Source organism: Motacilla alba, chromosome 4 (genome assembly GCF_015832195.1).
Source record: "Motacilla alba alba isolate MOTALB_02 chromosome 4, Motacilla_alba_V1.0_pri, whole genome shotgun sequence".
In the NCBI taxonomy this organism is placed as follows: domain Eukaryota; kingdom Metazoa; phylum Chordata; class Aves; order Passeriformes; family Motacillidae; genus Motacilla; species Motacilla alba.
Genome location: NC_052019.1, coordinates 51,572,199 through 51,596,613, shown reverse-complemented (window position 1 = coordinate 51,596,613; position 24,415 = coordinate 51,572,199). Strand labels below are relative to the sequence as shown.

General features: G+C 38.0%; 1 protein-coding gene across 4 annotated transcripts in view; it reads left to right on the top strand.

Annotated features, from left to right (window-relative positions):
- GRID2 (glutamate ionotropic receptor delta type subunit 2) overlaps window positions 1–24,415 on the top strand; it is a 678,754-nt gene that overhangs the window by 369,011 nt on the left and 285,328 nt on the right. The window lies entirely within an intron of this gene.

The following is a 24,415-nucleotide window of genomic DNA, read 5'->3' as shown; positions in this document are numbered from 1 at the left end:
AGAGTTTGGACTTTCCAGCTTCACCCTGTCTGAACAAAACAGATATGTATAGAGAGGTTGATGCATTACTGTTTTTAAATAAAAACTGGAAGATAAAACGTGTTTTCAACCTATTTCACTTTTTTTCCCTTCACCACCACTCTGCCAGAAAACAGGACAACTGACCACATCAAGGTGTCCTTTATATCTAATAATATTCTGTGCTTCCTTCTTTGGAGGAACATATCTAATCAGAGAATTTAAGAATGAAGTTATACACTGTATATAATTCTCATTTTTTTTTCTCCAAGTTGACTTTTGCTGTCTTTTACCCTTAATTCACCTTCTTTAATTTTTTATTACTATATATCCTGCTTAATCAAGACAATGGCTGCCCACAAGAGATTGCAATGTTAGATGAATTTACTAGATTATATTGGAGTGTGTTGCTCATATTTACATGAAGTCTTATACCAATACATGATACTTATGTTTGGAGTAAGCATCTGGCATAATGTCAGGAAGACACTGCCAAAACAAGTGTTATTCTAATAGGGTGTCAGGGCAATTTCTTCACAGATCGATTTTCTTTTTTTCTGGCTTTTTATCTTTCATTTATCTCCTATTTTGATTAGGTTCTTCTAGTTACAATTTCCATGTTGTCTTCTTTGCAGAATGTAGGATAAGCATTCAAAATAATCTTCTGAAGCCTTCTTGCTGTGGTGGAGGTTTCAAAATGCAAACTGATTTTACAATGGCCAGAAAAACTACTGCGTATAACCACAACACATATCTATGTTATGCTTCATTGGCCTTACGTAGCCAATGCTTAACAAACACTTTTGTGTGTGTCAAGGTTTGCTTATACAGAAGGGCCTTTCTAATGCAGCACAATTAATTATAGGAAGTGATAGAAAGCACGTTCAAGGACTTGCCTTTTTGTCTTCCTTGTAAAAGTGTGCTCTCATTTGTACTTAGCTTTCAAATGATTGAAAGAGGAATAAAGGTATTATTGGAAGGGACTCATGTACAATTAATTGTCAGACCTCAATTTAAGAAGGAGCAAGTTGGTTCTGTCTGTGGTTCTCTCTGTTCCCAGGGATATAATTGGGAATGTCTCAGAATGAAATTCACTCAGCAACTGAATGTGGTGTATTTCAGATTTGCCTTCTCCTAAAGGTATGCGGAGGCATCCTGTGTGATTTTCTTTTGTTTCATCAGAACAGACTGACTGGAGTTGGGACATCTCTAATGAGACTGGTTTGGCATAATGAGAGTGAATGGAGGTGGCTGTGGCCTAATTGGGATATTTTATCATTGCATTTAATGAAGGCACATTGTGCCTTGGCCCAATGTGTGGGGGTGCCAAGGGGGAAAAATACAATTAACCAAGTCTTAAGTAAGGAGGAAATTTTGGACTTTGCCATTTCTAGATAAAGGTTAACAAAAGTAAATTACTGTTGTTCTAGTTATTATTTTGTTTTCATTCGCTTTCTTGAATATATGGATGTATCTATATGTGTGTGTCTGAGTTGAAATATCTATGTGCTGTAAATACCTGGTTGTAACAACAGCTGTCCCCTGAGGATTCTCTCTGAGTTCATAAGATTAAAGTTTTTCCCATTTATTTATTGAAAAGTTTAATTAGTGCTGGATGTCTCAAGCATATTTGCAATTTGTTGAGTTCCAGTGCTCTTGCCAAAAAACAATAGAAGAGTCAGACATTTATCAAATGCTGGGCAAAAGCTCCAGCTGTGATGAAGAATGTAGAAATAAGGCAAAACTGGCCATCTTTATCAGATCCTTCCACTTCAGATATTTGCACTTTATCTGAAGTAGATCTTAACCAACTCTGGAGATTTTCAGTAACAATCCAGTGACATTTTTATCCCTCTGTTGGAAACACTTGGCTGAGATATTTATATTGACAAAGTGTCAAAGTATGGCAAGAACCTCAGCAAAGCAGTGAGCAGCAGGAAGTGCAGGATGTTACAAGAATTGTCCTCAAAATCATATGCATAGGAAGTATAATACATGAGGGGATGGATATATTACTTTTCTTGTAGTGATCCAGCACCACTGAGAGCTCTTTAGAAAGGAATAGTGACTATGTAGAAGGTCTAGGTGCTGAGGTGTCTTGTAGCTGGAAGCGCCTCTTTCAGTGAAAACCTTTGCCTTATAATGTTGCAGAATTTTCAGTCTGGTTTCATCTCCTGTTAATAACTGGACTAAAATCAAGTGCTCTGTTACTTTGGCAGCATGACGAGATGCTTGCTGCACCTAAAGTGATGGGAGCTGTTGATGTAACTGATGATGTACTTTGGCAAATCAACTCAGGGTAGAAAAGGAGTCATGAGCCCTAGGATGATGCTGAGGGAGGGGGACCAGTGCTCAAACCAGTGTTGCTGGTTGGTTTTGCATGTAAAAGAACTTTGTGTTGGTGATGGTTTGTTGTTAGAACAAAGGAGAATATTTGTTGTCAGATATTGCATGTTCCGGGGAAGCAAGTGTGGTTGGAAACCAAAAGGGGTGAGGGATGGCACAAGGAATGAGGCAGAAAGGGAGGTGTGGTTCCTCCGCTGGTCAAGGACTGACTTGGCTGTTCCCATGGCAACAGAGCTCTGTGCTCTCCTTAGGCAGCTGCTGATTGCACTTTGAATTTTATTTGCATTCATGATTAAGGAGGAGTATAAAAGGACTGAGGTAAAGAATTAAAAAAGCAATAAGAGGATAAAAGACCTTTCAATAAGTGTTCCTTAGAAGCTTTAATTAAAAAAGTAGAAGGAGGAGGAGGGAAGGAAACAGATGGAAAATGATGGCAAAATTTTAGAAATTTTTATTAAATAGGTGAATTACAGTTTCAAGAAGTATTGGAAGGATTACTAACATCCCTATGAACTTCTTACATTTCATAGCTTTATACCACGTAAAAAAAATAGAGTTTTCATTATAGGGAAGGATATTGCTCTTCAGTATAAAGAATTCAATCTAAAACTGTATTTAAGTGAAAGATTTGCATTATGTTAAGACACCAGGAGTCACCATTCCTGGCAGTGTTCAAGAAACAACTGGATGTGCTACTCAGTGCCATGGTCTGCTTGACAAGGTGGTGATCAGTCAAAGCCTGGGCTTGATGATCTTGGAGGTCTTTCCCAGCCTAACTGATTCTTTGACTCTGTGATCTTGGGCTTTTCAGACCTGACTCGACATTTCATAAGCTGCTCTGTTCATGGCTGCCATCCTGTGTTTTATTGTGTATCATATTTTTTTTATCAATAATCACAAATTTCTGTATAACACATGTCAAGTGTATGCTGCATTTATTACACCCATGTGAAGAGGAAAAAACCACCACTGCAATTCAGAAAAAAATGACGTCTCCTCTTCCACCCTTAATTATTGATGGGCAATTTAGTCAAATTTCTGATGCCGCTGAAACAGAATACAGAATTTGGCATTTCAGATACACTTTGGAATAAGTAAAGATGATTTTTTTTCAGTCCTTCTACTAAAATAAGACTTTACAAAAGAAGAGTCTGACAGTAATCAAACAAAAAAAGAGGGAGGTTGTTGATAGGAATAGGATTTATAAAAGAAGGAGAGAGCCATTGCCTTCAGTAGAATAAGTTTCCTCTATGGATCTTCAAGTGCTGCATTTTTCATGACACCTGATCTGTTTATATATCATTAATGACACCAAGTTAAACAACTGCAAAACATTGCAGCATACAATTGTACAACTACATAATATATTTGTTATTGCTGAAGTGTTACAGGATTCGTCACACCTGAAACTAGAAACGCGACTCCGAACAGCTACTTTGTCCAATTTCTATCTGCTTTTGAGTCTCTCTAGCCAAATACTTTCCAGATTGCAGCCACTTTGATAGCCACGTGTGCCATGGATCAAACTGAAGTGACACCAGGAAAGTGGGACAGTTCTCTTTCTGAATCAAATACCTGTGGAGAAATATTTGGTTATGCCAACAGGCAGTCTGGGAATATCCACACAGAAGAAGAGAAATTTGGGACTTTGTACCCATACTTTGCCCCAAGTTGGGAGACACTTGACTGTGGATGCTGCTTACAGTCTTATGTGTATTTCTAGCCTGCTCTGTATTTGGTAAGCACTGTCTGTTCAAAGGAAGAGCTGGTTATGGGTGAGTTCATGGGGGTGAAGAGAGTTGTGGCTGTTTGATTGCATGATCATAGTTAACAGGTATTTTTTAAGTTCTGGGTCATGGAGCCTCTGGAGTGGTTCCAGCAGAGGGCAACAAAGATGATGAGGGGACTGGAGCATTTCTCTAACAAGTAAAGGCTGAGGTGTCAAGAGGGTGGCTCAGTTCCAGAAACACTTTCTGTTAAAAATTGTTTATGGATTGAATCAGCCTCTGTCTCTAACTGCCCAAGCCTTTAAGCTAAAATAACTTGATTTGTTGTAGACATACCACCTGCTTAATGTCTTTTTCCCTTCTCCAGTAGTATTTGGAGGTTTGATCCTGGAAGAGTTCATATTGGTTTTTTTATTGAAATACTAGGCTGTCTATTATGTCAAAAGATGATTTAAACTTTAAAAGGGTACTCAGCAGGAAATACTGAAGAAAATAGATATTGAGAAGATGAGTGAGAAAAAAAAAATGTATAGAATATCATTTTTCACTGTTGAAACTCCTTACTGGTGTGGAAGAGATCTGTGGTGAGCTGAGAATTTCTAGTAGAAAATGTCAGAATTCAGTTTAAGTGAGATTTGTTACAATACACATGATGAACATGAATGTTTACTGCCACTGAGCTGTGGTAAATAGTGACTGAGCAGTGGAACAGATTGCCCAGAGAAGTTATGGATTCTCCCTCCCTGGACATATTCAAGAACCGTCTGGATGCAATCCTGTGCCATGTGCTCTGTGCAGGGTGACCCTGCTTGAGCAGGGAGTTTGGACCAGATGACACACTGTGATGCCTTCCAACCTGACCCATTCTGTGATTCTGTGTCTGCCAGTTAAGCTAAAGAAAAAACACAGATTGCCTTAAAAATAAGGCATTTCAATAAATGTTTCCCATTGCTGGATAAGGAATCTCTTAGTGTACTAATTTCTGGAGCGAACAAAGAGGTTTTCTGTGCTTTAAATGAATTGAAACTGATGTGGTCTGAATTATTTGAGATGTACACTTGCATGCATGAATGTGATAAAAATAACCAAATAGAGCTTGAGTAATGCATGTTGTAATTGTAATGCCTGGCTCTAGCACTTACAAAATGATTGCAATATACATGAACGGAAGGACATATTTTTAAATTTGTGGCCAAAATGGACTGCAGTCAAATTTGAGCTAGCTAAAGCATTTGGAAAAAGTTCAGGTGGTTGGCAAGCCATAAGCTGCCTGTTAATGAATGCAGGATATACTGCCATCTTCTTCTGGGCATGGGAATGATTCCTTCTGCACTTTGATTTTCGTGAATTTTTTCGATAATATGTATGTTTAGTTGGTTATATTCCTCTCAACTCCCCTCCCCCACTCCCAAAATCTGTTTTTAAAAGAAAGCTATTTGTCTGTCATTCTGGCAAGGAATCTATTTGATTTTGTCACATCTTAGTGGGTGTGGTGGGCTGTTTGAAAAATACATTTTCATGAGAGTTAGTATGTCTTGGCTTGGCAGCATATTTTTTTTTAATTTCATTTCTTATAGCATAGATGTTATGAAAATATATAATCTAGATACCCCTTCTCCTAGGAAATCACTTGTTCTGAGAACTGAACATTTCTCATGTGCTGTAAAAGTGGGACATTTTGACAAATCATTGCATATGATGAACAAGGTTCTCCCTGATATCTGCAAGTTGTTGGCAAGCCCCAGTCCTGGAGATCTCTGGTTCCAACAGTCCCCCCTGCCCCAAGCTGGCAAATGTGATGTAGTAGGAAACTAATGCCTCTACCAGAGCAGCTTGTGCTTAAATGATAATGGATTGGTTGGCCTGCACTCAGGCCAACTACCATACTCATGAGTTGCTGTTTTGTGGGTTTTGTCCAGATGATCTAATAGAGCATTTGTAACTAATAAACATTTACATGAATTTTGTTCTCAGTTTGTTTTCCCCCCCTTGCTAAAAATCAATGCAGCTTTCTGATTTTTTTCAAGGGATGCAATATTTCTGCTTTTAGCTTTCTCTGTGAGATGGCTACTGTGGTGCTTGTGGTCAAACATCAGTCACTGTTTCCTACAGAGAAGATTTTGCTCCTGAAGTCAGGTTTGGCACATCATGGCCAGCTACCTCACAGCCAGTGAGTGAGCAAGAGCAGTCACTGCCTCTCTTTGCTCTGCAGGGGGTTGTTATCTAGAGATAAAGCCTTGGCATGTCACTTCTCTGTGGTACCAAAAATAATTTATAACTAGAAGACCTATTTCTCTATTCACTCCTGGCTAAAACAACACAGTGTCTTGTGTATGTGTTTTAGGTTTGGGGTTGTTTTTTTGACAGCTTCTTAGCACTTTCCAGCTGATGATTCGCACAGATCCCCTATTCCAGGCTATTTAGTCAACGTGATGGCTCTCGGGTAGCTGCTGATGTGGGCTGTCATCATGATCTGACATTTCCATAGTGGAGCTAACAAGAAGTCTGCTTCTGTAAAGGCCATGAAATTTGGGGCCCCCTGCTTGCTCTCCTTATAAATCTGAAAATATTGATTCCTCTAAAGCCTCTAAACAAATGCCAAAGGGAGTGGGGAAAAAAAATTAACATTTTCTTCCCTGCTCCACTTTTTTCTTATCTCTGTTTCTCTCAACCTGCTGTAGTTGTTTAGATGTGTGGGTTTTTAACAAACATTCCCTTTATAAGTTCTTGATAGAGATGTTATGATGCAGTAGTGTGCCAGTACCTTGCAGACATTTAAGCAATCATTATGAAAATAAAAATCAAGATCGATTTCTGATTCTTTAAGGTTTTTTTAGTAAATGCATTTAGACTAGGGACATGCCCAAACCTCTTAGAAGTAAAACTATTCCTTATGCCAGGGTTTGTTTTGGAAGCAGGAAAAAAAAAAAAAAAAGGTGCTGTTCTGAGGTTCAGTGTCTAGGCTTGCTTGTCATGAGAGAAGGATGACGAAGAAGTGAGGTGACAAAAAAGTTGTGATTAAATGTGACAGTTTAAGAATGATCTGAAGGGTTAGATCTTATTCAATGACTTAGCAACCTGAAACAGCTGGAATGTAGTAGCTGATGAGGAAAGCAACCTTGATGGTATTATCCCCTGCTTCCTGAGGGATAACCAGGAGTGATGAAACCTCTCTGTTAGGATTAGAAGCAGTTTTACCTCCAGCAATCTAATATGATTCTCCTGATGCTACACAGTGCTTTACTTAGCCTCAAAGTACTGAGCAGTATATCCCAGCTGATACAGAACAGTACTATCAGGTAGGTTTACTAGTTCTCTTATCATCCTAGTTAGTGTAATTGGATAAGGCAGCTTTCCCCCAGGAAAAATGGTACCAAGGAAAAAGAGGCCAAACAAAAGCCTAGTGGATTTTTTTAACAATTCCATAGAAGTGTGCAGTTCCATTTGCTGATGCTAGCTTTGAAATTGCCCCATTTTATCCACTTAGGAGAAATTAATTATTGCCACAGAAATCACACTGGTTTTACATTATATGTAAAATCTGAGCTATTGTGGATGCTCCAGCAGAGCTTATTTAAAAATATTTATGCAGGCCCACAATGGATTCTTTCTGCCCCGGAGTACCCTGTGCAAGCTAACATGTTGAAATATATAAAATATTTGGTTTTCTGTTTATATTTTCAGGGATTTTTTTTTTGTTTCCCCCCATCTTAGATGAATGCCATGAGTATTTTTTTTTTTGCTTATTGCAGGATAACCCTGGTTCAGTCTTTCATTACTGCAGCACTTTCACTCTAGAAAAATACATACTTACTGATCCTTTTAGCTTTTTTCTTTTTCTCCTGTATTCTTTCTGTAAATATAGAGAAGATTGAAATTTTTTTGTGTTTTTAATGTTTTTGACAGCAAATCTTTTAGCTGTATTGGTGTTGTTCAGATGCAAAGCAATAGAAATTACAGAAATCTTAAAAATGTAGGTGAGGTAAATTGTCCCCCATGCAAGTCTAAGTTCAGTATCTGTTATCACTGTCTCATTCATAAAGCTGTGTGTGCTCATTTGTGGTCCCTGCTTAAAAGCTTGTCCATCTCATAAAATGCCGAAGCCAAGAAATTTCAGTCCAGCAAGGGATAAAAGCATAGCAGATTTAGAGGAAGTATGGAATAGATTCCTGTAACTACCTAAAGTGAGGCTTTTCATATATATACTTTTTTTCTAATTAGTGTGGCATGAAGTGTGCCTAGTTTCTGTAGGAGGCTTTTTGGTGTGGGAAGAAAATGTCTCAAGAGTTTTATTTTGAGATATAATCCTTAAAGTATTGGTGGGGTGGGCGGTGTTTGTTTTGGTTGTTGTGGTGGTTTTTTTTGGGGGTAGGGCATTTTTTGTTTGGGTTGCATTTTTTTTCTTACGTTTAGACATTTTTTTATCTTGTTTGCCTTTCCTGTTTGCCTGGCAGGTTTTTATTTGGGTTTAATTCTAAGGTTTTTCTTCGGATTGATTTTAATTTGTGTAACATAAAGTGAGACCTCTCAGACAACTCCTCATCAGTGTACTCTCTCTGGCAATCTAGAAAATGGCCAAATACTGTTTAAACATAAAATCCTATTGTGTGCTTGCTTTGATTATATTGTTACCGACCGTAAACTAAATAAATTAAATAATGCACATCTGTCTTTCAAAATCTATGTAAAGTATCACCGTAGGAATCTCTGTACTGCTGGATTTGAAGAATTCTCTATCTGTTGGGTTTTGAGCATGGATTTCAGAGAGACACAGTTGTGCTTGCTTTCCTTTAGGATGCTTGCTGATTATGCGTTCCATAGATCTTCTCAGCAGTGTACTAAAGACTGCCTGGATAATGTGGGATTTCATGTCTGTGTGCAAATAGACTTCATGGTTTGCTGAAAAGAAGATATTAAAAGAATGAAATAAGAAAAAAAATTCCAGTAGACCAGAGGTATCTGCTGTATCCAAAGTAGAATGGTTTGTCTGAAGTTTTTGTAAGAAGTAGCAAGAAAGATGAGAGTCTGAATATGCAGAATTTCTAAAGGAGGGTGTTTTCTTCTTTTACATGATAGCTGAGTGATTTGTGCACACAGTCAGGATATAGGAGGCACAAATTCTTTCCTGCCTCAGAGGATTGATTTCAGCTTATATCTCTCATAATCAGAAGGACAAAGTGTCTGATGGTAGAAGAGCAGGCTGCTGTACCCCTGGGTTACAGGCCGTGTTCCATCACGTGTTTGAGCAGTCTATGCAAAGTGAAATGGTCAGAGAGTCAGACTGGGGCTTCACTACCCAGAATAATCCTCTCTGAGTAGTTACAGAGTCCCTGGGCCAGGGTCGCATGGGGTGGTGCTGTTAAGTAAAGAAGAAAACTGGGCTCAAATCCTCTATGTCCTGAACAATGGCTTAATTGCTATGTGTTGATTATGTGTGTAGGGATTTCAAGTGGTAAGTCTCTCCAAGTAAATAGTGCCATAAAAACTGTTATAATAATTAAGGAAAAAAATTTTCCACTACTGCAGGCCCTCATCAAGTATCTCCTTTTGTTGCAAGGGCTTATCACACAAAGGCACAGCACTTTACCCATTTGCTCTACCACTGTGCTAAAGAGAAACGTTTATGGGTCCAGATAGAGGTGAAGCAATATAATTCAGGAATTTGAAGATATCAGCAGCCCTCTGCATGAAAATCTGGTGGCCTTTGCTTGCAGAGACAGCTACTGGTAAGAGTTATGTAGAAGTCCTGCCTTAAGTCTTTTAAAATACTGTCTAACACGATAGTTAAAATCCTACAGTAGCCTGTCTATTCTTATGGTTTTACCCATGCTGCGTGGAACAACTCTAGTGATGACGACGGACTTGCCAAAAAAAATGTAATCAAGGCTTTACTCTCAATTCCATATTCTATTATGTAGCCCTAAACATATCTGTATTGATTGACCAGAATTGGTAAAATTAATAATATGGTAGTTATGACCTCAGTCTCCTTCTTTTAGTATTATACTACAGAGAAAATTGGGGAATACTAAGTAAACATCTAACCACAGCGTGCCTGCATTGGACTGGTTGGATTTTTGTTCCCTGTAATTCAGACTGCTATGGGTATATGCTAGCTTAGTTCAACTTGTAAGAGCTGTTCTCTAGTTTGTTTAAATTCGGACAATTTATAGTATATCTTGCAGGGACCCATTACTGTCATACCACCTTGGAAAACCAAGTGGAACTGGATTTGGAAGTTGTATGGTGAAAAAAATAAAATCCAGAAAGCTGAACTGACCCTTGGCTAGGATTTAAAATGAATGTGTACAGAAAAATGGCTTTTTTATTACTAATGGCAAAGACAAACAAAAAGTGATCTTTGCCAGCCAACAGTTCCGCCTGCTCCTCCACATCTGTCTGTGTCCTCAGGGCCATGCTGTCTGTCTTTATGTGAAATTTTCCCAGGTCTAGTTTGTCCAAGTTTACCAAACATCATAGGGAGAGCTGTTTGAAAATCCCCTCATTTGAAGTAGTCAGGTTTCTGATTTGCAGAATTGCTAATCCTCCTCACTTCAGTTGAGGGAAAGTGGTCACAACCTGTGTTTTAAAACAGTTGCCCTACTAATTTTATCATTCTTCGTGTGACCAGCATTCTATAAATGTATTGTTTTGTCTAATCTATTTTTATTAACAAGAGTACTGGTAACAGTTGCCTTTGCAGGGGTATCTGGTAAAAAATGAAACAATGGTATCAGTCCACCAAAACAGCATTATTTACTATAGTCTTCCTTTGTGAAAGGAGAGTAGTTCCTAACTCTGCAGCAGGGTATGCAAGTGTGAATCCATGAGCCTGTGCCAGCTCCTATTAGCAGCAAGAAGACAGGAACCCAAGGCAATGGAGAGTTTACGTATTCTGCAGCCAGAGAAGTTTCTATTTCTGTTATACTCCCAGGTATAGAGAAAAAATTAGCATGTGTAGAAAGCTGTCCTTCAGCTGATAGAAACATGTGAAATAGCAACATCTCAGTGTGTGATTACAAAGCAGTGGCATGTGTTAGGTTGGGAATTGTACCTCAGGGGTACAACTGTGGTCTGCAAAACTTGCTTGTTTGTTGTTTTTGACAAGCAATTGGATTGGGTTCTAGAATGGGTGACAAAAGAGGATGGCTTGAGGTCTGCAGCCCCCTGAAATTTCCTGCCACCTCAAAAAGCTTTTATGGTACATTTCATTGTCATTCTCCCACGAAATCTTCAAATCTGTCTTTTGGTGATAGACTTGGACACCTTCTGAGGAATGTGTACGTGGAAATAAAAAGGATCTGATCTGCCAGGGTCTTGTGCAGAAATTGATCTAGAGGTCTTTACTCCAAATCACAGTGTAGGCAGGGGAATATGGGTGTAGGTATTTGTCTTTATGGGAAACATCAGGATTAAGGTAAACATGAGTTCCAGAGTGAAACTGTGGCTGAAATTTTGTTGCACTCTGGAGGGTGGGTGCCCCTGGGCCCGAGAGGCTGAAGCACATCACAGAGGTCTGTTCAAGACTCTATGCCTGCCCCTCCTTTGAAGAAAAGGATTTCCTGGAGATGCAAGACCTTTCAAAAAGGAATTGGGATAAGGGATATTGGTCATGCTAGTCCTGGAAGGCATACCCAAGTCATTTAAAAGGAGTTGTAATCAAAAGTTTTGCTTGCCACCAAAACCTCAGATCCTTGGATGCTTTAAGTGCCAATTGGCAAAAAGCAGTAGAAGAAAGAAACTGAGCCAATGGGAAAAAGTTCTTCACTGGAAGAAGCTTTTGAGAAAATCACTTTAAACAGGACTTCCACTCCATTTCCAGGGCTGTCCTTATTTTTAAAACAGACGAAGTTTGAGAATAGGACTGGGTTGTGTTTTTGTTTTCTTTTTGTTTGTTAGTTGTGGGTTTGTTGGGTTTTTTTAATGCTTTAAATACTCTGCTAGTTCCTGCAAACCTAAGACATGCATGAAGATACAAGGCTTCCTCTTTGCCATTCTTTATTTGACATCCCTGGATTTTAGCAATGATTAGTTTTGTCTCTAGAAGTGACTACTGAGATTAAGAGGATTTCCTTTTCCCCCTTCCTTCTCTGTATCACCTTTTGTTGATTACTTTGGGAAGTGTGGCATTTTGACAATCCTCATATGTGTGCAAATCACCTTATTCCATAGTATTTGACATCCTTCATCTGCCTTCATACAAAATAACAAGGAATGAAAGCTGCATTAATTCATATGTCAACTTAAGGCTAAAAAAGGCTTTAATTTTCTATTATGGGGATAAAGTCACTGGATTTTTGGACATCCCTTGCACTAATGCTAAATATTTGCTTTACAAAGCACTGACCTTAGATGTTTTCTGTGAGTGGATGTCTCAAAGACTTAAAAGTGTAGGCAACTTTCATGAATGATAGAGACTATGTTATTCAAGTAGAAGAGTGTGTTTTTCTCGTGGTTTTGTGTTTGGTCCATGCATCTTGTCACAAAATATTTTTGTACATGAGAAGTTGGAGCCAGTCATGTCATGTTTTCTCTGTATACTTACTTGTTCGTGTGCATGGGTGCTGCTGCCAGACCAAATAAGAAAATGCATACCTCCAACTGCTAGGAAAAAAATATCTCCAGTGTATTCACTACATTGCAATTAAAAAATAAGCTGTTATCAAAAGCAGCAAGAGGGGAAAGAATGCAAGAAAAATACTGGCTAACTAACATTACCTTAGTATATAACAGTCTAAAATTCCCCTGCTCACAAAGGAAGATAATTGACTGTGTAAAACTTGAGAAATGGAAGAATGTGCTTGGCTCTCTCTTCACTAATTCCTAAGTGAAAATCAGGCATAACTCTTGTAAGTCAGAAAACTTCACACCTTTCAAAACTGGTGAATTGAGATCAGGGCTATTTGCCAAGCTTAAGCCTGCTGTTTTATCCAAGTTCTGCAGAAATAGACTTAGGGACAAAGGAATAATGTATTAGAATTATGCAAACTCATGTGTTAAAATGAGTTTTGAATTTATTTACTCTTGACAGCTAGTCATCTGTAATGAAATTTCAGAAAACTGACCTTCTATATGCTTTCCTATGGAACGGTTTTTGTAAGACAGTAATGGGAGGCAGTGGGAAAGGCAGGCTGTGTCTGTGCTTAGGCCAGGCTAATGGCACAAAGACCATGCACTACCACTGCATTGCTACATCATCCTTGGCAGTACTAAGTGACTTAAGAAAATCCTGCCCTACTCAGTCCTAAGGAAGGCTTTTTGAAACTTCACTGTTTTTTCTGTTGTGCGCACAGGACTCAAACATCAAAGAGGCATTTGGAGTTCCCCTTCCCTTGTGCAGGGACCAGAGTTTTACTAGGCAGAATAAGAGAGTTTTGTAACTCCAGTTCTTCAGATGTGCTGCTTAGCCTGTTATGTCCTTCAGATCTTGTGGTAAAATGTAAATAACCCTACTTTCTTTTTTTTTTATGAAGTATTGGACATGCTGGAATGAAAAGAGTACTTTAGATGTCAGTTCTTTGGTTTTGACTCTATGCTTTCCCACAAACGATACCTGTAGTACTACAGATCAGAAGGTGTTTTATGGCACTCTGGTTTATTGCCATTTTCTGAGCATCCCTGCAAGCTATGCTAGCTAAATACATGGAAAAAGCAAGTCAAAGGGAATGACACTATGTGCAATCCACAACTAGGAGCTCTTAATACACCGTAAGCCTGGTTCCCCTCTTTCATATCCAGTAGTGGCAGAACAAGTCTGTTGCTACTTGAGAGGTAATACCAATGCAAAATGACTAAAAAAGACAGAATCCTGTAGTGGAGTCAATACTCTTGTTTTGAGGAATTATTGTGGCAGCATGAAAGAGCTGGAGGAAAAAAAACATGTCAGTAAATACATGAAGTGCTGCACCACAGGAGCAAAGTCTTCAGTGGAAAAATAAACTTGCTGGTATCTGAAGCAACACAGTAAGCACGGGTGATTAGATCCAATAGCAATTAAAGGATTTTAAGAGATCTAGGAAGAAAATGGTAATTTCCATTTCAGGGAAAAGCTAGTGAGCAGACTCAGCAGTCCTACTGCTTCACTCCACATGCTGCTCCTGCATGTGGCACTACTGTCTTGTGCGGTATAGCCCAGCAAAACAACTTCTGCTCCAGCTTTGGAAGCTTGACACCAATTTTTTTTTCACTTCCTACATGGTTTTGTGTTTTTCAGGGAGAGATACAATTTTAAAATGTTTCTTTAAAGGTAAAGAAAAGATTTTTCTCTGATTCCAAATAGGATTTGTGTCAATTGATTTCTAATAGCTCATTGAGCAGGTTTTTTGTTGGACATGTCTCTCCAATGTCAGAGATGGGTTTTAAATTTCATTTACCATGGTGTGAATGGATTAGAACAACTGCTGGTTTCAATTATGGTTAAGTGTTTAGTGTTACTCAAATGGTCCTTATTGAAAACATATATTTTCCATTTTGGAGTTATGCAAATTTCTTTTTCTGTGACATTGGAAAAAGTCAAGAGAAAAGCAAAAGCTTCATTACCTTCTTTTCCTGGCATCTCTTGCAACCATTACAGTCAAAGCAATCTCAGTAAAAGGTTGCAACTGGCACTAAAGGAACACTGCACCATTATTATTCCTGGAGTAAGAGAGCAAAAATAGACTCTCAGACTTAGGCACATTTTGTCTTCTCTCTCCTTCTCTTCACATGCTGAATCTGCTGCCAAGCCCAGCTGCTGCTTTGTCTGTAACATGCACCAAGTTGATTTTCCCCCAGTGCTCTTTTGGCTGACACGTCTGTCAATGCACTGGCCATTTGCACTTCAGCAGATACAGTACAGTATCACTGTCACTGTCCACCTTGCTGTATCTTCTGCTCTCCTCCATTAGTCCCACACAGCAGCAACCTGCATCCTCCTCATCCCTGATATCTAAATGGATTTATTACTCCCCAACTGCACATCTTACTGTCTCATCACTTACTAACAATTAACATCCTTCTCTATTTCCTCAAAGCTGATGTCATCCCTCGTTATATTCCTTTGTTGTTGTTGGTTGCAAAGTCCTTTGTTCCTTTTTTTTTTTTGCTCTCCCCATGCCTTTCACTAGTACTGTTTTAACATTTCTGAATTCTTATCTTCACTATGTCAGCATTGCACCTTCAGGTCTTTTGTCAGCATGTTGTTCTGGATTTCTAGGTCTTACGTAGTTGTTAGTGAATCTTTGCCTTATCTGGTGTTGCTAGAACCAATCCCACTACGCATCATGTATGAAAATACCATATTGAGAAAGTTTTTAAGTAATATGAGGAAAGATGCTGGAGTCCTGTGACATGAGTATTTATATCTTTTTCCAAAACTCATGATCATGAGCTCAAGAGTTGAATTTTCCATGTATAGTTCCATCTTGCCCCCCCTTACCTCAGTACCTTACAATTTCCCTTCTGTTGAACACTCATCTGTAATTTTTATATCTCACCTACAGCTCTACTTTCTTTTTCTACATTTATTCTCCATTACCTAAACACTTGTGTCTCAATATTTTCTCATAATCAACAGTGGTCTTGCTTTGGGGTCACTATGGATCTGCAAGTCTTTGTCACTTAATTCTGTTTTGTAGGTTGCCTTGCCTTCCTTGAAAATCTTTAGTTTTCATAAAGCATTGTTACATTGGGATCAGAACATAAAACACTTTCAATGACACACTAATGCACAAAACAAACAATGAAAAGCTGCAACAAAGAACTTTATTTTAAGCCTTTTTGCTTGTTTGAGCTTGGCATGGAAAACAATTTTCTTGCCTTGCTTTTTGACCTTGGGCAAGAAAGTCCTCATGGCACATCTGGGGCTTTTTATTCTGTGAAATAGAGATGAAGATGCTGAGCATCTTTGCAAGAACTTTCAGAGCTGCAAATAAAAAATAAAAGTTAAAGGTAGTTGATTTTTTTTATTCTTATCATGCTTGTTTTTCTGTGTGTCAGTCAGTGAAACAAGCAGAATGTCTATTCTTAGCAAATAATAGTGGTGAAAGTTGTTTTGACTCATCTGAGGTTTTCTTGAGTGGCTAAGTTGCTAATGGAACTGATGCTCTGAACTCCTACAGACTTCTCAGTTTTTTCACAGCCATGTATTTTTTTTGCAACTGATGCACCACCTCCCTTGCTTTCTGCTTGTTCTCTTAGAAAGTTCTTTATCTTGATGTAGAGTCTGTTTCCCTTTCTTGTGTCAAATGCAAGATGTGGCGTTTGTATTGTTTGCTCTTAAGTTGCTCTGTTTGATTCACTCATCTGGTAGAATTGACTCCTTTTTCTTTTGTTGTTGTTGTTTGTTTCATTTTTATTTTTGTTGTTAGGAGGGTTTCTTTTAAGAAATAAATGTATACCTTTTTCGGCTGGGGAAACACACAGTCTACAATGGCACATTAAAAGACTGAAAAAGTTGCTTAGCTGTTCCCATAGCAGAACATTCCCTGAATATTTGATGTTTGCACTGCAGGAAAGAAAGCTCTCCCAGATTATTTTCACAGATTTCTTTTCGTTTGGGGGATGGTCTTATTTTGGACAGTGTTGCTCAGTAATATCTTTGCTTGGAAGGATGCCAAACTCATCCAGGGCAGCACAGGCAGCTCTTCCCATTGTAGGGCTTCCAATTAAACTAATGCTACCAGCTGTGTGTTCTTTTGTCTGCCCTGGACTAGGCTGTGGTATTGTGCTTCCCACTGTATCTCTCCAGCCGAGTCTGTTGTCTCCATATTAATAGTTTTGGCAAGAAAAGGGGGGCTATGAAACATTTCAGAAAAGAGAGGAGATGTAAAGGAGCTCTGGTGATGTGAGTTATTCTCAGAAATGGGCCTTCTAACCTTGAAAAAATGGGTGTGGGGAGCACAAGTGTAATCTCTTTCATTTAGATCATGTAAAAGTGTTCCACAAAGGTGTCAAAGTATCATAATCACCAAAGCATAAGGGAAATCAGACTACTAATCCCAAATTAATAATGCAATAATCTTCAGATTCTCAGTCCAGTGCCAAGTTCTCTAGATTTTGTTTCTGGGCACTGGAGGCAATGGGGTGAAGTAGGTGGGGAAAAATAAAAATGAAAAAAGAGATGGATGAGGTTACATGAAGAGGAAAAAAAAAGAGTTGTTTTGCCTGACTGGAGCCGATTTTGAGGAGCGGAGAACTGGCAAGGGGAGGATGAAATCCAATGCTCTCCGATGCTCAGGGCAGGAAAAATCAGATAGGAAAGAAAGTTAGACCCGACACAGAAAGGATGGAAGGCAAAAGTGCAAGACAGTCTGACTTATAGGGGGCAAGGAAGGTATAATTTTGGTCAAATGTCATCAAGTTCAGTGTTTTATCCTCTTAACAAGAAAATTACCCTGGTTTATTTTGAGCAGGTTCAAAAACTGATAAATGCTGATGCTCACGGTTTAAACAAGTTTTGTTGATGGTGTTTTTTTTTCCCCCCAGCACTTCTACACAGACTTGCAGAGAACACAGAATTAGAGTAAATCCCTGTGATTTTATTAGGATGTAATCTTCTGATAAAATTATATTTCATTTTATATTAAGCTGCTTTAAGACTCAGCCGTTTTGTTTTCATATAATTGCTGCTAAGCAGCAACTGTCTGCTCTGCAGCCGGCAAGCTTGATATTGAAAGGGTATCAGAGAGTATGTGCTGCCTAGTAACTCTTCAAAGAGTGCTGGTTAAGGAAATAAAAGATCCAGAAACAGTGGTGCAAGGGTGAAGGGAGAAAGTAAAGGATGAAGTTGTCATTGTATACTGAGGTAATATGTCCATCATCATAAATTAGGTAATCAAGTGGAATCTACCAGTGATTGCACTTGAGATGGAAAGTTTTCATTTTGCTGAATGGATGAATGGAAATTGTTCATGCAACACTTTGAGCAAGGATGCTGGCAGTAGAAAAGATTTGGCTTATGTTGGTGGGAGTTCAGCACAAATTAAAGAGAATATTTTGGAGGCATTCTTGGAATCTATGCCTGTGTGGCCTTGCACTTCTTATTTTCCAATACGCTACATTACCTTTGCAGACAGACATCCCTATTTAGATGCCAGGACTCTAGAGGTCAGTTTTGTGATGTGTATCTAGCCTTTTCTCCAGTGAATGTCACTGCCTAGCCTTAATTGATTTTAAATTTCTTCTTTCTCTGCCCCTTTTCACCCCTTAGTACACATTTCAAACATTTCAACAACAGTGCTGCTTGGCACAGCTTCCTTTTTCCAGATCTATCAATACTACAGCCTCTTTTGACATCTCAACCATAGGCTGAGATGAACATCCTGTGCATTTTGGGGAGTATATTCAGGTTGACATCCTAACAGACATGGCATATAAAGCCACTCTTCAGCTGACGATTTGTGGTTTTGTGCCCGTGTAACTTCTTTAAGGGGAATGGTGGGGGGTGGTTGTAAATGTTTTTTAAAAAGTTCAGGCTTCTTGAAAAGCTGGGAATGATCATTTGTCTGAGACAAAGCCTGGGTGCAACTGTTGAGTACCAGGTAAAAACCAGATTTAAAAAATCACTTAAAAAATAAATTGAAACCAGATTTTAAAAAATTAGGAAGTTGTGCTGCTCTTTCTCTGCCTGATGTGGTAACCTGGGAAGACACATATCCTCTTTGTGCCTCTGTAGAATCAAGTGGAAGAGCTAAAGGTTGGCAAGCAGGAAAAAGTAAATAGATCAGGACACTTATACAAAAAAAGAACTTGTGGAGCCTTCTTTCTGTTTGGTGGTCTTTGTAAGCTGTAGTTTATTCAAGCCCTTTAACTGCATCCTGCAAGCCATGGGATCAAAATACCTTTCATGTGTAAATCTTGCTTCTCTCCAAACTTGGGAGACTTTTAGTTCATTTTTTCAAGGCTCAGATTAATTATTGCATTTTAACGTGATGGATTTAATGCTACCATAATTGGCAAAGCTTGTACACAGGAAGATATTTGACCCAGAAAAGGCTTTCAAATGCTTTTCAATATTAAAAGTTCCAAAAGTGGTTGTAGTGTTTTGTGCAACAGAGATGCAAATGTGCTTTCTGGTAATAGTTTTTAGATATCACAAGTTTGGATTATTTTTCCCAAAGAAATCCCAAAGCTTAGAAAGCACAGCTGCTAAGGCTAAGACGCAAGTTCATTTTAGTCAGGACAAACTAAAATCCCTTAAAGGTTAATTACAAGTGAATTTAAAATATTGTTAGTCGGAGTTGTGTATAATGTAGTGGGAAGAGGAGAATTTTTACTAATGTTTACAGAAAAGATGTAAATGAAGTGGAATTCTCTAACCTTATCTAAAAAAGGAACAGGATAGACTCTGTTATCTGCATTGCAGAGGAGAATATTCTTTAAAATCCAGTCAATAATTTCCCCTCCCCCCACTTTATCCTTATTTTCTTCTGAAGAGTTTTCAGGATATATTAAAAATGTGCTGTCACTCTTCTAGAAATAATTCAGCTCTAAGTCTGGGATGAACTATTGTGTTATGAAGGAAAAATAATTTGCAAGAGCAGAATTGCCATCCAAAAGTGACTAAAAAGATTTATTAGAAATTTGAGATCAATCTCACTTGATCATGGATCTTATAATCACATTTCATTCTAATGCTTGCACCTGAGATTATGAACACCGAACAGAAAGACCTGTAGTTTATCTGTTAAAACTTCTCGTCACTTTTCATGGCTGTTTTTGTGTGAATACATTATCTTTCTGCAGTGTACTCATGGGTGGTTTGGGGAGCACTTAAAGGTGACAAAAAAAAAAAATCATTTTGGGAGCGAGCAGAACATCACAGTGAAAGGAATGCAGATTTTAACCTTATTCCTTAGCCTTTGCATGCTTAGAAATTTGCATGCTATAGTCCCTCAGTCTTCATCAGCACGCTGAAGCTCAGGAAAGATTTGAGGAGCAGCCAACAGCATATTCTCAAAATGAACAAAAAATAATAGCTTGTATTTCCAAAGCTACATAGAAGCTGCCTAATATGCATTTTATAGGGGCTCAGGTATTTTGATCCCTGAATCAGCTGTGTATCCTGGTTTGGATGTGGATTAGTATGAATAGGGACAATGAATGACTTTCTGGAATGCATTAATAAATCCATTAGTACTCTCTTCATTACTACTGTATGGGAAAAACCTGAGGCTCCTGTGGATGAGATTGTTTTTCCCTGCCCTCTGACCAGACTGTACGTTCCTGGCTATTTGGATGGAGTGGAGAATAAATCTGAGTATTCTTCCAGGGAACCTGTGATTCATCTGGTGGTGAATGGTACAGACTCCAAAAGAGATTAAGAAGAAAAAATGTTTCTGTGGAGACTGTATTCACCTTCAGCAGAAATCAAAGGAAAGCAAATTTGTCCCAACTGTATGGAGCCCTCCTGGTAACAAAGTACTTGGAGCATTTTCAAAACATAGAGCAGATGCACAGGGTAACAAACTGTTTATAGTCTCCATCCCAAATCAGAGATGCAGTTAAGAGAGGTTTTCTTCCCCAGATTCACATTCAGATAAATAGCTTGGAGGCATTATACTACATGGATAATATGTGGAAAACATCCAGGAGCACTGAGATTGAAATGACATCAGCTTTGAAGAGGACATCCAGCGGAATGACGCTGAGGTGTGCGACTGGCCCATGGGACCATGATTCTGGGAACAGTGTTCAGATCTAATTTTTGTTCATGCAACATCATCTCAGTTACATGCTGCTACTTTTCTGGAAGGAGCCTGGTAGTTTCTAAATTACAGAAGATTAAAAGAACCATAGCATACCTGTCTGGTTATTTAAAGGGATCCTGCCCACTATTTATGCACAGCATTTAGCATTTTCAAAAACATGGTGTTGAGAGTTGATCTGACTTTGTTTAAACACCAATTTAAGTGGGAGCAAAATTGGACTGCTATCAAAGACTCTGGAGATCCTACAATATTTTTTTTCAGTTTGGCTCATCAGTTCACAGTAGATGAGGGTGATGTATTGTGGTTTACCATTACAAGAACATGGGAGAAAAAAAAAAGAAAATTCTTACTTTCATAGCAATAATTAAAACTCAGTAGTCCCTTTTTTTGGTGCTTCTTATTTATTCCTACATCTATTTTTAACTTGATCTTATTTATAGAATTTTTTTGTTTGTTTTCTTTCTATATTACCGCAACTAGTAGTTATTTAAGGACCTACCATTGTTTCCATTTTAGAGAGAATTCCTTTTAGGGACACATTTGTTACCATGGCCATTCAAATTCTGCTTTGCTGAAAATGCTTGTACAAGCTGATAGCCTAGATATAAATTATTTATTTCCAATTGAATTGGCTGTGCTCTTTATTTCAAAAAAAATAGCATGCTAACCACAAAATTACATTTTTTAGTTTTCTTTAGATGCCTGCCAAACTAGCAAGAGTTTTTTACTCTAAAAGATTGCTTTTTTGTTACTGGCGATTGGCCCACCAGCATTGAAAATACAGAAACTTTGCATTTTGAAAAAAGACCAAGATAAGCTGTAGAGTTAAACATAATGAAGAATATCATTAAGATGACTTAAAATGCTTCACCATTTTATATATATATATATATCACATGCTATGTATATATATATAAACACTGATATTTTTCATATTCTCTCTATGAAATGCTTAAAATAATATGATCAGTTTTATTCCTTTAGCTAGTGAAGATGCAGTTGTTAAGAACATCTGCTACGTGGTGGTTATAAGGGTGAACTAATATTTGGACAACTTCTGTTTAAATGCAGCTTGTAGTTTAAATCAATATTTTAGAAACACTATTACTGAACTGCTCTTCCTTTGTTAAATTTGCAGTGGAGCTATGCGCAGGTCCATCTGAATTTGGCATTTCTACAGGGTGTGACTGGGAACTTTAGAGACACAGCAATATTTTTATTTCTCTACTTGATGGCAAACTAACATTTCTTGATCATATTGGCTGTAGACTAAATACCAGCTTGGAAATACAACCAACCAAGGAGGTTGTAGTAAATTAAATTGCAACAGAGATTTGAATGCCAAGATAGCATTCAAGTGTGTGTGTGTGTGCACATAGTGTATATATATATATATATATATATATATATTTATTTATTTATTTATTTATTTATTTATTTATTTATTTATTTATGGTTTTTTAAACATAAGTGGGGCAAAACAAAACCAAAACTTGGATATTTCAGGCTCAGGGCAATAATGCAACCAGGATCTCAAAAATGATTGAACGGCAGCTTTTAGTCCATTGGTAAGATACAGTTGAAATATTTGGAATGCTCGGAAATGGATTTAATAGAGTTGGTGTTACTGAGGGGGGAAAAAGGCTTAAGAAAGTACACAGACCTCAGTCTTGTGCATTTTACCAATGAACTCTTCTGCTGGAGACAAGAGAAGTTCTTCTTGGCTGAGAAATATTTGAATGTCATAGATGGTATTTTTACATATTACATGGGCTTCACTTTGTGTGTATATACTGCAGAGACTATAATTTTGTTCAAAGAATAATCCAGTCGGTCTGACTCAGAGGTGAACTCTTAATTCAGGCACTGATTTTCTAGAAAAAGCTGCCTCTGAGATATTGTCCCTTCTCCAGCAGCTAACTCTGTGTCTATTAACTATTCTTTAAGAGTGCAGGAAGAATGTCTATCTGAGCATAATTAAGTGCATATAATCCCAATCCAGCCAGCACAATTCTCATAAGCATACCATGGAAAAAAGAGACACCCAGGCAACTTCAGTCCTGAGGCTGTTGTAACAAATGTGACGTAGAGTTAAGGGAGAAGATTTTCATCCTTCATTCAGTTTGTTTGCCAGTGTTAAGATTCGGTCCTGTGGAGCTGAATGTTCCATGCTGTTTTCTTTTCTTCCTCTTCACGTTTCAATAACAATTTTCATAAAAAGCATGTGTCCCACTTCATGGCATTACAGGGAGTAGTTATTGAGAGTCTGAAAGTGTGCCTGGAAATTTTCAAGCAATTTCTATCATGCATTTTGACTTGGCTATATTTTTAAAAGTCAAGTTTCAGAGGCTGGAGGATCACACCACGTATTTTATTTGAACAAGTGACATCAGAGGCAAAAGATTAATATTTTGTTGAATTAAAAGAAGGCTTTTGCAAAATCTCTAACATTTATTCATATCAGTTCTATCAATATCTAGCAATATATCAACAGAAAATAGTTTTTTTCTCAAGCAGTAGTATTCTCACTGGGATATGCAACCTAGATATTGCAGTCCTTCGTACAGGAAAACCATATCAAGAAAGAGATTCAGCATCTCCCTAAAAATTTAACTTGACAAGCCTTTTATCTTTGTTGAAAGTGATTATAAAGGACTGTAACAAGCAGCATAAAAGATGAATAGTTATTAAGATTGTTTTGAAATGTTCCAAATTTTAGAAACTTATGAGATACCAATAATTTTTTGTCCCATTACAATCATATTTAGTGTTTTTCTGAAGAAGAAGGATCCTTGAAATTACCAACAGTGTATTACTTTTAATCTAAAGTCCAGAAGCTGAGCTGTGTTCAGAGTGTGTAACAGAGAGAACACTTTATCCTAAGCCAAAACACTTTGAAATCTCTGTGTGGAACACTCTCTCTCCCATATTTTTCTGCATGAAGGAGTTCAGAAGGGCTCACAAGGGACAAAGCCTCAGCAGCAGCATGAATAAGGCCTGGGAAAACACCCTTGTATGTTCCAGATCTCTGTCTCTTAGTGAAAATAATGCTTTAGGAGAAGGTTGTTCTCAGCACTCATGACCTCTGGTGCTGTCCTTTGGCTTCAAAGGACATCACTACATGAGCCTGAATGTTTCCTCCATTCCTCACACTGTAAATATTCCCACTGAGATCAATAGGTGTGTTGGTGTGTTTGCAAAGTAAAATATTACTCACTGTGAGTAAGAGCCATATGATGTGAGACAACAGGTCTGGCACTAAAATATGTTTTTATATTTTTAGGTGAACATATTCTCACATGTGGGTTTCTTGTTTTGGCCTGCACCTGTTTTGTGTGCAGAATAGTCCTACAGAAGAAATAATTGTACAGTTTAGTATTAGATATTCATATACTGATTTTTACCATCCCATTACTCATTTGCACGTGTAGATGCAGGTTAACTGCTTGTGTAACTTTGCCAGTGAAAAACTATTTCAAAATGTAGCCTTGGTTGCGTCCTGGGGAATTATGCTATGAGTCCATGTTATTTCTTCATTCAAGCTCTCCAGCCTCTTAGAAACACAGTATAACCACTTGACTCTGATTCATAGGGCAACCCTTCAAAATTGCAGACCTAATGATTATAAATTTCTTT